The 13393-nt window shown below is 41.6% G+C and overlaps 1 protein-coding gene and 1 pseudogene across 1 annotated transcript in view; one reads left to right on the top strand and one right to left on the bottom strand.

Moving 5' to 3' along the window:
• LOC124613841 (glycine-rich cell wall structural protein 1-like) overlaps positions 1-12174 on the bottom strand; it is a 157672-nt gene extending 145498 nt beyond the window's left edge. Inside the window, exon 1 of the mRNA XM_047142564.1 lies at positions 12086-12174. The gene's annotated coding sequence lies outside the window, so the exon portion shown is untranslated. The remainder of the gene's footprint in view (positions 1-12085) is intronic.
• LOC124614234 lies at positions 5297-5414 on the top strand (annotated as a pseudogene).
• Positions 12175-13393: the final 1219 nt, after the last annotated feature.

Below are 13393 nucleotides of genomic sequence, written 5' to 3'. Positions count from 1 at the left end.
TTAAGTGATGACCATCAGCCACTACGCCGTTCATGGTAAGAGGTAAGACCTGGATCTTGGTATTCCCGGCATACTTTTGACACTGTGGATCTTGGAACATTGAAGTCCCTAATGGTTTCCGACATGGAAAGCCCCATGCGTCCAGCTCCAACTCCCGCGTTCGAGGTCTCATAATTCACGTTGTGCGGCCACAGTCGCCGTTTCACATGAACGACCTGAGTAAAATGACAGCTGCGGCAATGCACCGCCCTTTTATCCTTGCGTACGCGATACTACCGCCATCTCTTTATGTGCATATCGCTATTCCATGTCTTTTGTCACCTCAATGCAAACTAGATGTTGAAGTACTGAACGAGATGGATTAAAACAGAATTACTGAAAGTAGTAACAAGAGACATGTCACTACAAGCAACTTTTCAAAAAACTTGAGTGCCATCAAAGAAAGTAGGCTACATCGTATAGAAGAAGGAGTATCCACGTTAGTCCATGCACAATATACATTATGTGATCAAAAGTATCCGGACACCTGGGTGAAAATGGCTTACAAATTCGTGGCGCCCTCCATCGGTAATGCTGGAATTCAGTATGGTGTTAGCCTTGATGACAGTTTCCACTTTCGCAGGCATACGTTCAATCAGGCGCTGGAAGATTTCTTGGGGAATGGCAGCTCATTCTTCACGGAATGCTGCACTGCTGTCGGTCAGTTAGGCCTGGCACGAAGTTGGCGTTCCAAAACATCCCAAAGGTGTTCTATAGGATTCAGGACTTTCTTCAGGCCAGTCCATTACAGGGATGTTATTGTCGTGTAACCACTCCGCCACAGGCCGTGCATTGTGAGCAGATGCTCGATCGTGTCGAAAGATGCAGTCGCCATCACCGCATTGCTCTTCAACAGTGGGAAGCAAGAAGGTGCTCAAAACATCAATGTAGGCCTGTGCTGTGATAGTGCCACGCAAAACAACAAGGGGTGCAACCACCCTCCATGAAAAACACAACCACACCATAACAACACCGCCTCCGAATTTTGTGTTGGCACTACACACCCTGGCAGATGACGTTCACTGGGCATTCGCCATACCCACACCCTGCCATCGGATCGCCATATTGTGCACCGTGATTCGTCACTCTGCACAAAGTTTTTCCACTGTTCAATCGTCCAGTGTTCACGCTCCTTACACCAATCGAGGCGTCGTTCGTCATTTACTGGCGTGATGTGTGGCTTATGAGTAGCCGCTCGACCATGAAATCAAAGTTTTCTCACCTCCCGCCTAACTGTCCTAGTACTTGCAGTGGATCCTGATGCAGTTTGGAATTCCTGTGTGACGGTCTGGATAGATGTCTGCCTATTACACATTACGACCATCTTCCACTGTCGGCGGTCTCTGTCAATCAACAGACGAGATCGGCCTGTACGCTTTTGTGCTGTACGTGTCCCTTCACATTTCCACTTCACTAAGACATCGGAAACATTTGACCTAAGGATGTTCAGGAGTATGGAAATCTCGCGTACAGACGTACGACACAAATGACACCCAGTCACCTGACCATGTTCGAAGTCCGTGAGTTCCGCAGAGCGCCGTATTGTGCTTTCTCACCATATCTAATGACTACTGAGGTCGCTGATATGGAGTACCTGGCAGTAGGTGGCAGCACGATGCACCTAATATGAAAAAAGTATGTTTTTGAGGGTGTCAGGATACTTCTGATCACGTAGTGTTTATTGCCGAAACAGATAGTATGTACATATTTCAAAATAAGTGTGCAAACTAGATTTTCAACTTTGTATTACGACTTGTGAGTTTCCACACTATATTCCTACATACATATGTCTGTGAAAGTACAAGCTGTAAACGGCACTAAACGATATCATGTTATTTCAAATACTGTTTGAAACTGTACATCGATTTTGGTCGATTTTAGCAGCTTGATGTTTCATATTGACTGTAATCTTCTGCCATCATCCAGAAACTTTAAAGAAACTTATGGCACTCTTGCGCCACTATAAAATTAGTGTAAAAGGTATGCGTAATGTGATAGCTTCAAATTCTGACGTCTACAAGTCTGATTATCATTTTAACTTCATTAGGGTAGAAGTCATGTTTCCCCGATACATGAAACTCGAAAAATAAAGTTCTGTTTGTGATTCGATTCAACACAAAGTTCACTGGCTTTATTTAATCAGTATTCAAGCCCTCTGAAGATGTTAGTGATTGCTGTTTTTGTCACTTATAAGTCTAAAGTTCCTTGGAAGTTCTGGTGCTTTGTTTCCATTGACATGCCACTTGCTGCAAGTACTGTTTAGCAATCTTTCATGCGTTTTGCAGATATTTTCTTGAATTTCTCATAGCAGAAGTGCGTTTCATTGCTTCAAAATCCATATTTTGTTGAGGCACGGTACAGTTTTGCTTCTAAATACCGTTTTTTCCCTTGTCCTGATTTGCTATTGGAATTCTATGGCGTGAACTGCAGAGTTCCGCAGCGAGACTTCAAGCAACTAAACCTACGCGGAAAGAGAGTTTTTATACAGCGAAATAGAGACAATTGCAGTTATCTTCTCGATCAGAGTATTATTACATTAATGATAGTTTCGCACATGTCTCATGCTCTGGTATATGGAAATTCTTCTTAGGCAATTATCACAAATAATTCAGCGGTGGTTATTTTTCTCTAAAAACAGTGATCCAAACTGTCACTTCAATGGTATTACGCATGCGGAGGATTTGCTTCAATTGCAGAAGACCCCAACTACCTCTGGATGAATTTGCTAGATGAAGCATGAGAGCTAATGATCTTCGTTGTAGCAGAGAAGAGAAGTACGCTGATAAGTAATAAAGGAAAGCGAACGCCAATAGACGTTAAAAACCATCACGATAGGGTACATTTATTGTACAGAATACTTTGAGAACAATCAATTGTTAGTAAACACAGACTGACAGAAATTTGAGAACTTATTTTGATAAAAGTCGAATAGCTAGAAAAAAAGGAAATTGACGATTAATTGTCCATTTATTAGACAATGATTAGAGACATATATAACGCATAGCAAAGACGACAGCTTTCCAATAACTGAAAATTAAATATGATGTGTCCGTTATGTAGCGGCGATCGGTGTTTTGCATCGTACAAAACACAAAATGGTGTGAGTGGTTAATATCCTTCGTATACTTAAGCGTTTATTACAACGGCTGTACTCACCTGTCTTCATTAACATCTCCGTATAATAAGATTTCTCTCGTAACGATTGACGAATGTCAGGCATTGCAAAAGGCCTTGTGCGAGTAATACAGCTATGAGCACCGAAAGTTCCAGAACTGGCACAGCTGTTTGGTCTTCAAAGACGATTTTTGGAGTAGATTCTTTTTCCTTCTTTTTCAGTATACCATTTAACTGAACTCGGATGAGAAACCTAATACAGTTAATCTTAGTTTGCAGAGATTATGTCGAAAATGCTTAATACACTTAATTGAAAATATTGGTTGGAATAATAAAGCCAAAAACAGATAATGATACATAATTTCAGAGAAACGTACATTATCAAGAAGTATCCAGTATTGTCTTTCATTTAGTATGTTAAAATACACAGTAAAATTTTCTCGTCTAGTTGAACAACATTCATTTTTGAAATTTTTTATCTGTTACTTGAATATTGTGGTTTGGTTTCGTACATGACATCTTTTATTCCAAAGTTAGAAAGTTTCCTCTGCCTTTAAGAAACTGACAATGAAATTAAAAAATTTCAAAGGAAGGGGACAAAAAGAATAAGCTGACTTCTGTATTCGACTGTTAAAGATAATCAAAATTATTAAAACTCGTACAATTTTTTATGTGCGGCTTCATGTATAGTAGAGGAGAGTGCTGTAGCTAGAGATTAGTGTACCCAGGACCACACGCCAATTTTTTGGCCGGTATTTCAGTCTAGTGACTGAATACTCATTAAGTAATGAGTGCTATCGACAGGGGATGTCAAATTAATTCCATGTTTTTAGATTTCCTGAATGCTTTCGACACCGTTCCTCACAAGCGTCTTCTAACCAAACTGCATGCCTATGGAATATCGCCTCAGTTGTGCGACTGGATTCGTGATTTCCTGTCAGAAAGGTCACAGTTCGTAGTAACAGACGGAAATACATCGAGTAAAACAGAAGTAATATCCGGCGTTCCCCAAGGAAGTGTTGTAGGCCCTCTATTATTCCTGATCTATATTAACGATACAGGAGACAATCTTAGTAGCCGTCTTAGATTGTTTGCAGATGATGCTGTCATTTATGGTGTTGTAAAGTCATCAGATGACCAAAATGAATTGAAAAATGATTTAGATAAGATATCTGTGTGGTGCGAAAAGTGGCAGTTAACCATGAATAAAGAAAAGTGTGAGGTTATGCACATGAGTACTAAAAGAAATCCACTCAATTTCCATTACGCTGTAAGTCACATAAATCTGAAGGCTGTAAATTGAACTAAATACTTAGCGATTACAAGTACAAATAACCTAAATTGGAACGATCGCATAGACAATGTTGTGGGTAGAGCAAACCAGAGACTGCGATTCATTCGCAGAACATTTAGACGCTGCAACAGGTCTACTAAAGAGACTGCTTACACCACGCTTGTCCGCCCTGTTCTGGAGTATTGCTGTGCAGTGTGGGAACCGCATCAGGTGGGACTGACGGATGACATCGAAAAAGTACAAAGAAGGGCGGCAGCTTTTGTATTACCGTGAAATAGGGGAGATAGTGCCACAAATATGATACGTGAATTGGAGTGGGAATCATTAAAACAAAGGCGTTTTTGGTTGCGACGGGATCTTCTCATGAAATTTCAATCACCAGTTTTCTCCTCCGATTGCGAAAACATTCTGTTGACACCTACCTGCATAGAGAAAAATGGTCATCATGATAAAATAAGAGAAATCTGAGCTTGCACAGAAAAAAACTATGTGCTCGTTTTTCCCGCGAGCCGTTCGAGAGTGGAACGGTAGAGAGACAGCTTGAAGGTGGTTCATTGAACCCTCTGCCAGGCACTTTACTGTGAACAGCAGAGTAATCATGTAGATGTAGATGTAGATGGAATGCGTACCAGAGGTCGCCATATACAAGCAGTTTTCGCCATTTGCTACAGGTTATTGCTAGACATGAGGTTATGTTTTGTGTAGTTTTTGTAAATATTTCATGTTCTGCACATTAATGTGTTGTATAATAAATTAAGGCTTTTCGGAATGTATGGTTAACTCTTGTTGCAGAATTTTATGACAAGTAAAAATCTATAAATTTTCAAAATTAGCTGTATAATACGGGAGGGCAACGGCCTTGCCGCAGTGGATACACCGGTTCCCGTGAGATCACCGAAGTTAAGCGCTGTCGGGCGTGGTCGGCACTTGGATGGGTGACCATCCAGGCCGCCATGCGCTGTTGCCATTTTTCGGGATACACTCAGCCTCGTGATGCCAATTGAGGAGCTACTCGACCGAATAGTAGCGGCTTCGGTCAAGAATACCATCATTACGACCGGGAGAGCGGTGTGCTGACCCCACGCCCTCCTATCCGCATCCTCTTCTGAGGATGACACGACGGTCGGATGGTCCCGATGGGCCACTCATGGCCTGAAGACGGAGTGCTAAAAGCAATGTCTTACTGAATACTACAGTGACCATCCTAATGTGGTAAATACAAAGACCACTTCCGCATAGACCTATTACAACTGTCTGCCTGTAGACGGAGTGTTCTTTTTTTTTTTTCTTTTTTTTTTTTAAATATGTGGAGGGCAAAGCGCTACTTCGACAGCCGTACAAGATGGTGCACATTGAAACAGAAGAAGGTTTTTCCATGGAACACGGGATATTTGCAAATTAACAGCGTTCAGCGTTCCGTTAAGGTCTTAACAATTTTACCTTTGTTGAGAATGGAAACTCATTTTAGTTTCCAACTTGTCACTGGTTTCTGATAATACTTCTGCTTAATTTGATTTCGGTTACGGACTGTTGATATCTGGTCGCGTACTAATCTAACAGATAGGCGACTAAGTTACAGATACGTTTTTCTAGATGTCAACGCTTTGAAATTTCAGTAGAATACTTATTCCTAGACATATGATCATGTGTAAGTTGGAACATGTTTTTACGTTTGAGAATAACCGCAATTTACCTGAGTAATTTTTGTAATTTCATAAAAAGACTGCAGACATCGAGACAGAATGAATGCTATAATTTAAAAGTACAATAAGTTCTATTACACAGCTGGTCTGAATAGTGTCCCAAGGTTCAATGCTCTCCCCTACTGAAACTGGAAACAAGAGCAAGAGATCGGCTTCATTTAATATACACAGGATATGTTTCAGAATACGAATGGCTTAGATTAAATAGTGAGCTGTTTATTTTTGCAGTTTTTTGCTTAAATGTCAGGCTCTAAAACGTTTAAGAAATATGACGAAAGTTCTTCAAAATATCTGAATGTCGGCACTTACTGTGGACTTAACAATCACTACGGAAGCAAATAAAAAGTTCTCAGGCTACTACGGAAACGGGGTTAGCAATGAAATTTTGTTTTCATTACGTTGACACAAGCATAGCAATCACATAAGGTGGATGTGAATTCGAACATAATCATTGTCTTTTTTACACGGATTTTTAAAGTTGTTACGTTGAAAACTGAAATACCATGTCGTTCTAAAATCTTTGACTTGAAGTTCGGCGTTAGCAGAAATTTAGCGAAATCTGATGAAAGAGTCTGCTCCATCATTTGAAACGATTTATAAATTGGCAACTCATTTCAAAACTTTTCTCGAAATTTTCGTCGCGAAGGACATCCCTTAAAGTGCAACCACAAAGGAAACCACCGGGAATGTAGCTAATTCAGCTGATAAGTTATTGGAACGACCAAATACCTGACATCATGCGTATATCAGAAGAAATGGTGCTGTAAATTTTATATCGCTGTATGGTTTGTGGCAGAGGGTACTTTTTGTACCATTGCCATTTTCCCCTTTGCTGTTCCATTAACGAATGTTCTGTTGCAAGTCTGTGTGCGACCTCGAACCTTTCCACTTTTACCTTCACGGTCTTTACACAAGATATAAGTAGAAGAAAGTGATATATTGGCTGATTCTTCTAGAAATGTATGCTCTTGGAACTTCAACAGTTACAGTGCAAGGGTCTTGCAGCGCCTGCCATTATAGTTGGCTGGTCATTTCCGTGACGCCCTCGCGCTCGCTAAATGAGTAGTCCAAATGCAAAAGCCGCTAACTGCATGATAAGCGAAACTGAGATAATCGCGAAAAATTCGTCTCATACAAACTATTAAAGTTAATAAGACTTCATATCTTTTCTAAAGATAAGTAAATTAAATTAATTACTCGGTATTAATGGCTGAAATCTGCGATTACGTTTTATACGTTAAGATCTTAAAAGAAATATTGAATAAGCGGTTTTTGCACCTGATTTATGGAGTTTGCGGGTTTTGAAAATGTATCGATCCAATTACAAAACAAACATTCGGTGGCAATATCCGCTATTTGGTGAAATGTTAAGAATGACAGTGAGGTGGAGTTTAATTATTGCGAATATAGACAAAATACGTTTTATTTCTAAAAAAAACTCTGAAAATTCTACAAAATTGGTTTATAAAAAACCAAGGTGTCATTATTTTACCAGGAAAAACTGACTTACTTAACGTCAAAAAGGGAACAGATATGAGTGCTCAACAAGAGATTTTTCTTAAAAAATACACCATTGCGCTTTTTGACATCACAAGATACTGTAGAAAATAAAATAAGCTCCAAATTGCATCTTTGTAAAACATCGATAAAATTTTAGAAAATATTAAAATTGTGGAAAGTTGCATCTTAGTTAAAACAAAAAAATTGTAGAAAATTAAATAAGCTGAACATTACTTTTAAGTGACATCGGCCTCAAAACTGCCCATTAACTCAAAATCGCTTCCGGCGTCTTCAGACGGTTGGCAGCGGCTGGAGCGACTCTTGGAGCGCCTTCCTGCTCGTATAACACCTCGCAGTAGAGTTTGAGTTTGTCGTTGGTCGCCCAGTCCTCACCAAAGTGGAGCTCCAAAAGCTTCTCGATGTCTCTGAGTTTGGCTTCTGAAAGTTCTACACCTGCTGTAACTGGTGTTGGACCGTTTCTTTTGCTCAAAGTTGTTCCTCTTTTCAGGATGCTCTTCGCGTCTCCAGCTTCAAAGCAATAGAAGCGCTCTCCTCGAACTAGACAAATCTTCTTGGTTTTACTTTTCGTGAACACGATGTTCTTGGCTTTCTGAATTTGGAAATGCCAGTTACCAGTAACTTTCACTAAACCTTCCACAGCCGGCCGGTGTGGCCGAGTTGTTCTAGGCCCTTCGGCCTGGAACCGCGTGACCGCTACGGTCGCAGGTTCGGATCCTGCCTGGGGCATGGATGTGTGTGATGTCCTTAGATTAGTTAGGTTTAAATAGTTCTAAGTTCTAGGGGACTGATGACCTCCGATGTTAAGTCCCACAGGGCTCAGTGCCATTTGAACCAATCCTTCCACGTATTTCATAGCAATAAGTGTCAACACAGTATTCATTCCATAACATTGCTTTAATAATACTTTTCATGTTCTCATCCTTCCGTTTTGGAAACATTTCTTTACCACTGATCAGGACTCCTCTTCCTTTTCCGGGAGGGACCGTCACCCCTCTATCTCGCTCTGGTCATTTGCAAAAACTACGATGGACTCGAATTTTTGTTTCAATTAGTCCCACTTCGTTTCTACCATCTTCTGCATTTAAACCGTCCACAGAATCAATTATTTTCTTCAAAACACTGACGTAAATAGGTCAACACACATCCTACTGATCAGAGCTGTGCTTACCTCCGAATATTTAGACAACGCATCGGAAGCGAGAGCTTTATTGTTGCGTACACGTCCGTTACAGCGCAGCCAGCTGTGAATAAGAAAAGTATCCTTTTGAACCGTAACAAGTTGAAACGGAGTTTTGAATGTCTACATTGGCAAGCTGATGTCAGTTGGTGTTCCTTGCATCCGAACATTTCACGGCGACCGCCTTGCCTACTGGACTTGCCAGGTTGGACATTTAGCGGGGTTTGCACCCAAAGATTATGTGCAGTCAACGGCTTTTGCAACAGAACACGATTTTCTACAGCCAGTTCCAACGGTTTATAGCGAGTTTGGCACCCTGATGCATCTGGGCTGCTCAAATAAACTTGAAACGAAACACGCCACTAGTTTTGGTCCTTCTCCATTTGCTCTGTCAGTCCTATCTTGTACGGATCTCAGACTGACGGCAATATTTGAGTATTTTGTCAGGTACCTGCTTTGTTGACGTGATTCTTCCAATGTATCTCAGTCTAGCATCTGCCTTACCTGCGATTAGTTTCATGTGGTCGTTCCACTTTAAATCGTTCTGTATGCACACTTCTAGACATTTTGTGGAAATAACTGTTTCCAGTAATTTTTCTGATATTGCATAATCATACGATAATGGATCTTTCTGTCTATGTGTAGGCAATACGTTACACTTGTTTACGTCGATAGCTACGTGCCGCTCCCTGCAGAAAGCGTCGAGGCTCTGCGAGTCTTCCTGCATATCGCTACAGTTTTCTAGCTTTTCGAATTCTCTGTGTACAACAGCATCGTTCACGGAAACTCTCGTGGAACTTGTGACGTTGTCCACGAGTTCACTTATAATAAAGCTTTGTACAACCTAGGTGCATTATTTATGCAGTAATGACCATGGGCAAAATCCAGCTAATTTCTCAAAATCTGAATCATTTTAGAAAGAAAACGACTGTTCTGCACTGATTCTTGCTGCTTATTAGACTGAAGTCTACAATTTCTAACCAGCAACGAAACAGCAACCGAAGGAGTTGCTGGAGACCGCTCGCCTCTCACAAAAATATGCGTAGTCCGTTTTGTCCACGTTTCTGGGATGCAAAAGCTTTTCTTCTTATTATCTTTCTGACGATAAAACAATAACGGGCAAACAGTATACAAATGTGCTGGACCTGATGGACTTCAAAAATTACTTGAAGAATCGCCTCGACTGCAGAGGAGAAACAACATTTTTAACGGCCTAAGACAGCTATTCGTGAAAGAATTTCTGGAACGGGAAATCATTGATTTTATGCAGGAATTAATGAGCCAAAAACTATTTCTCCGGTTTTGCATCCTATTAGTTCCTCAAATTTCCACGTCTGCAGTGGCCGGAAAACTTTCTAAAACGGCGGAAGAAGTAACGGCGACATAAGACGAGAATTTGGATTCTCTCCGGAATCACTGTTCAGGAGAAGATTTTACTCGGTGTGAAAAGTTGGACAATGTGTGGTTCCCTAAACGGAGACTACATCGAAAAGAAATTGCACTTCGTCTCTGAAAATACAGTAACTCATAAGCAGTCAAAGAACTTTCCACAAAATCCCCGTACGACATCAAATGATTCAGTCATGGAGCTTTTTCGCGTGTTCGGAAACTACTTCATTAGGTTGCACGTGCACTGATAACTGATAAAAGTAGAAAGCTTCGTAATTTATTAACGAATTGCTGATGTTGAGAGCAATTAAAGACCTTCAGGGTTACGAATGTATAGGTTGTCTTTATCTGCCTCTAAAGAAATATAGGCTACGAAAACTCAGTGATAACTTTTGACTTTTCCCAGAAAGCTCCCGATGAGCGTGCGGTTAGTGGATTATCCGTATATAGTTCAGCGATCTTTGCAAAAATTAAAAAAACGTAGTCTGAAATATTATGTAATACTTAGAACGAACGTTTTCATTAAGAATACACTATTACGGAAGTGACTCGAGCGGAACCTCTGGAAGACGATGCGGGTTCCAGTCCACCTACAAACGTCCCGGATCATTTTACCGTTGTTTCCCATTCCATCTTCTGGTAAATGAGGTGACCCTGTCCTAGTAACATGCTCGCAACACACTACCCGTCTATTCGTTTGTCCCGCCCTTTTCCTAGGAAGTAAATGGTGATAATTTTCAACTCGTTTAAATCCGATAGAAAAAAAATCGATTTTCTTCTGGGACGGGTTCCTTCAGATATCTTGCTCCGTATTGATACTAAATGAAACCATATTGCTAAACATCGACTATGCTAGAGCCACTGACGGATCCCAGAAATACAGTGTGTATTAAACGCAGTTTCGTAAGAAGTCTGTCAGTTTCCGGGCGGTAACACATTAGCAATGCAGGGGGTTTTCCGATGTGACAAGTAGCGTGTCTCGCAAACACAATAATGAGAATTTTCCGGTAAAAATATGTATGTTCCGGATATTCCGTATCCCTTGATCGTCTTGCTGTTTGTGGTCGAACGGTTCTAGGCGCTTCAGTCCGGAACCGCGCTGCTGCTACGGTCGCAGGTTCGAATCCTGCATGGGCATGGATGTGTGTGATGTCCTTAGGTTATTAAGGTTTAAGTAGTTCTAAGTGTAGGGGACTAATGACCTCAGATGTTAAGTCCCGTAGTGCTTAGAGCCATTTGAACCATTGGAATCTTGCTGTTTCGAGTCCGCGTTAATCCGGGTAACTGGTTGCTGGCTATGTTTCCAATTCAGATTTCTACGTTCACATCCACATATACACTCCACAGCTATTGGAGGGAACTTCATATCTATATTAGCGAGATTCTGCCCTGTTTTGTCCGAGTACTGAGAGAGGGAAAATGGCTATTGATTTCATCTCTATGCGCCATAAATTCTCTTATCTCGTCCTTATTGCCACCGCAGGAAAAATAAGGTAGTGGCACCGACATTCTCTACCAAATCTTTAAAATATGGAGAGAATCATAAGCTTCGATTAGAAAGCGGCCCCCTCCTGATCATGTTTGTGGTGCTACCAACATTTCTCACAGAACATTTGTGACGAGTTATGATTCTGAAGGTGACCGAAGATCCAATGCACTACCATGCCCTACGCTGGCTGTGCGCTACAAATGTTGTCTCGCCTGTAGTCATGATCCGAAGCGCAGCTTCAGTTTTTCACCGGCCCTTCTGCCGGCTTCTAAACAACCTCTCCCAGTGTACAGATTTACGTGCTCACATGTTGGGTACGAACCCCACTCACTCACCTGCTTGTAGGCACTCTCACTCACCTTATGGTAGGGACTGCCGCGTCGGAGCTGCTCGGTCCCGTGGCCCGGACCGTCCTCTGGGTAGCTGTGACTGGCCGGAAGCGCGCCGTAGGCTGATGGCCCGTTCCGGGCGGACCGCTGTTTTCTCGCCGCGTTCCGCATCAGTGGAGGCGGCGGCGCGCCTGCGCACTGCATCAACCCACTGGCCGAGCTATGGCCGGGCTCTGCGCGATCCTGCCCTCACGCAAACCCACGCTGCACCTACAGTACCTTGACAACACTCTACGACACTGGTCGCAAGTCTGAATTGTATATAATTCTGGACAGCATCTTGAAGGGAGAATATAAGACGAACATCAACAAAAGCAAAATGAGGGAATGTAGTGGAAGTAAATCAGGTGATCCTGAAGGACTTAGGCTAGGAAATGAGACCACTATTTGGGAAGCAAAATAACTGGTGATCGTCGAAGTAGGGACACTGGCAATGGTAATGACAATAAAAGCGTTTCTCTTGCTGTTGTTGTGGTCTTCAGTCCAGAGACTGGTTTGATGCAGCTCTCCACGCTACTCTATCCTGTGCAAGCTTCTTCATCTCCCAGTACTTACTGCAGCCTACATCCTTCTGAATCTGCTTAGTGTATTCATCTCTTGGTCTCTCTCTACGATTTTTACCCTCCACGCTGCCCTCCAGTACTAAATTGGTGATCCCTTGATGCCTCAGAATGTATCCTACCAACCGATCCCTTCTTCTAGTCAAGTTGTGCCACAAGCTCCTCTTCTCCCCAATTATATTCAATGCCTCCTCATTAGTTATGTGATCTACCCATCTAATCTTCAGCATTCTTCTGTAGCACCACATTTCGAAAGCTTCTATTCTCTTCTTGTCCAAACTATTTATCGTCCATGTTTCACTTCCATACATGGCTACACTCCATACAAATACTTTCAGAAACGACTTCCTGACACTTAAATCTATACTCGATGTTAACAAATTTCTCTTCTTCAGAAACGATTTCCTTGCCATTGCCAGTCTACATTTTATATCTTCTCCACTTCGAACATCATCAGTTATTTTTCTCCCCAAATAGCAAAACTCCTTTACTACTTTAAGTGTCTCATTTGCTAATGTAATTCCCGCAGCATCACCCGATTTAATTCGACTACATTCCATTACCCTCGTTTCGCTTTTGTTGATGTTCATCTTATATCCTCCTTTCAAGACACTGTCCATTCCGTTCAACTGCTCTTACAAGACCTTTGCTGTCTCTGACAGAATTACAATGTCATCGGCGAACCTCCAACTTTGTATTTCTTCTCCATGGATTTTAA

This window comes from Schistocerca americana, chromosome 4 (genome assembly GCF_021461395.2).
Source record: "Schistocerca americana isolate TAMUIC-IGC-003095 chromosome 4, iqSchAmer2.1, whole genome shotgun sequence".
Lineage (NCBI taxonomy): Eukaryota > Metazoa > Arthropoda > Insecta > Orthoptera > Acrididae > Schistocerca > Schistocerca americana.
The sequence above is the reverse complement of the archived record's forward strand: the minus strand, read 5'-3'. Positions and strand labels throughout refer to the sequence as shown.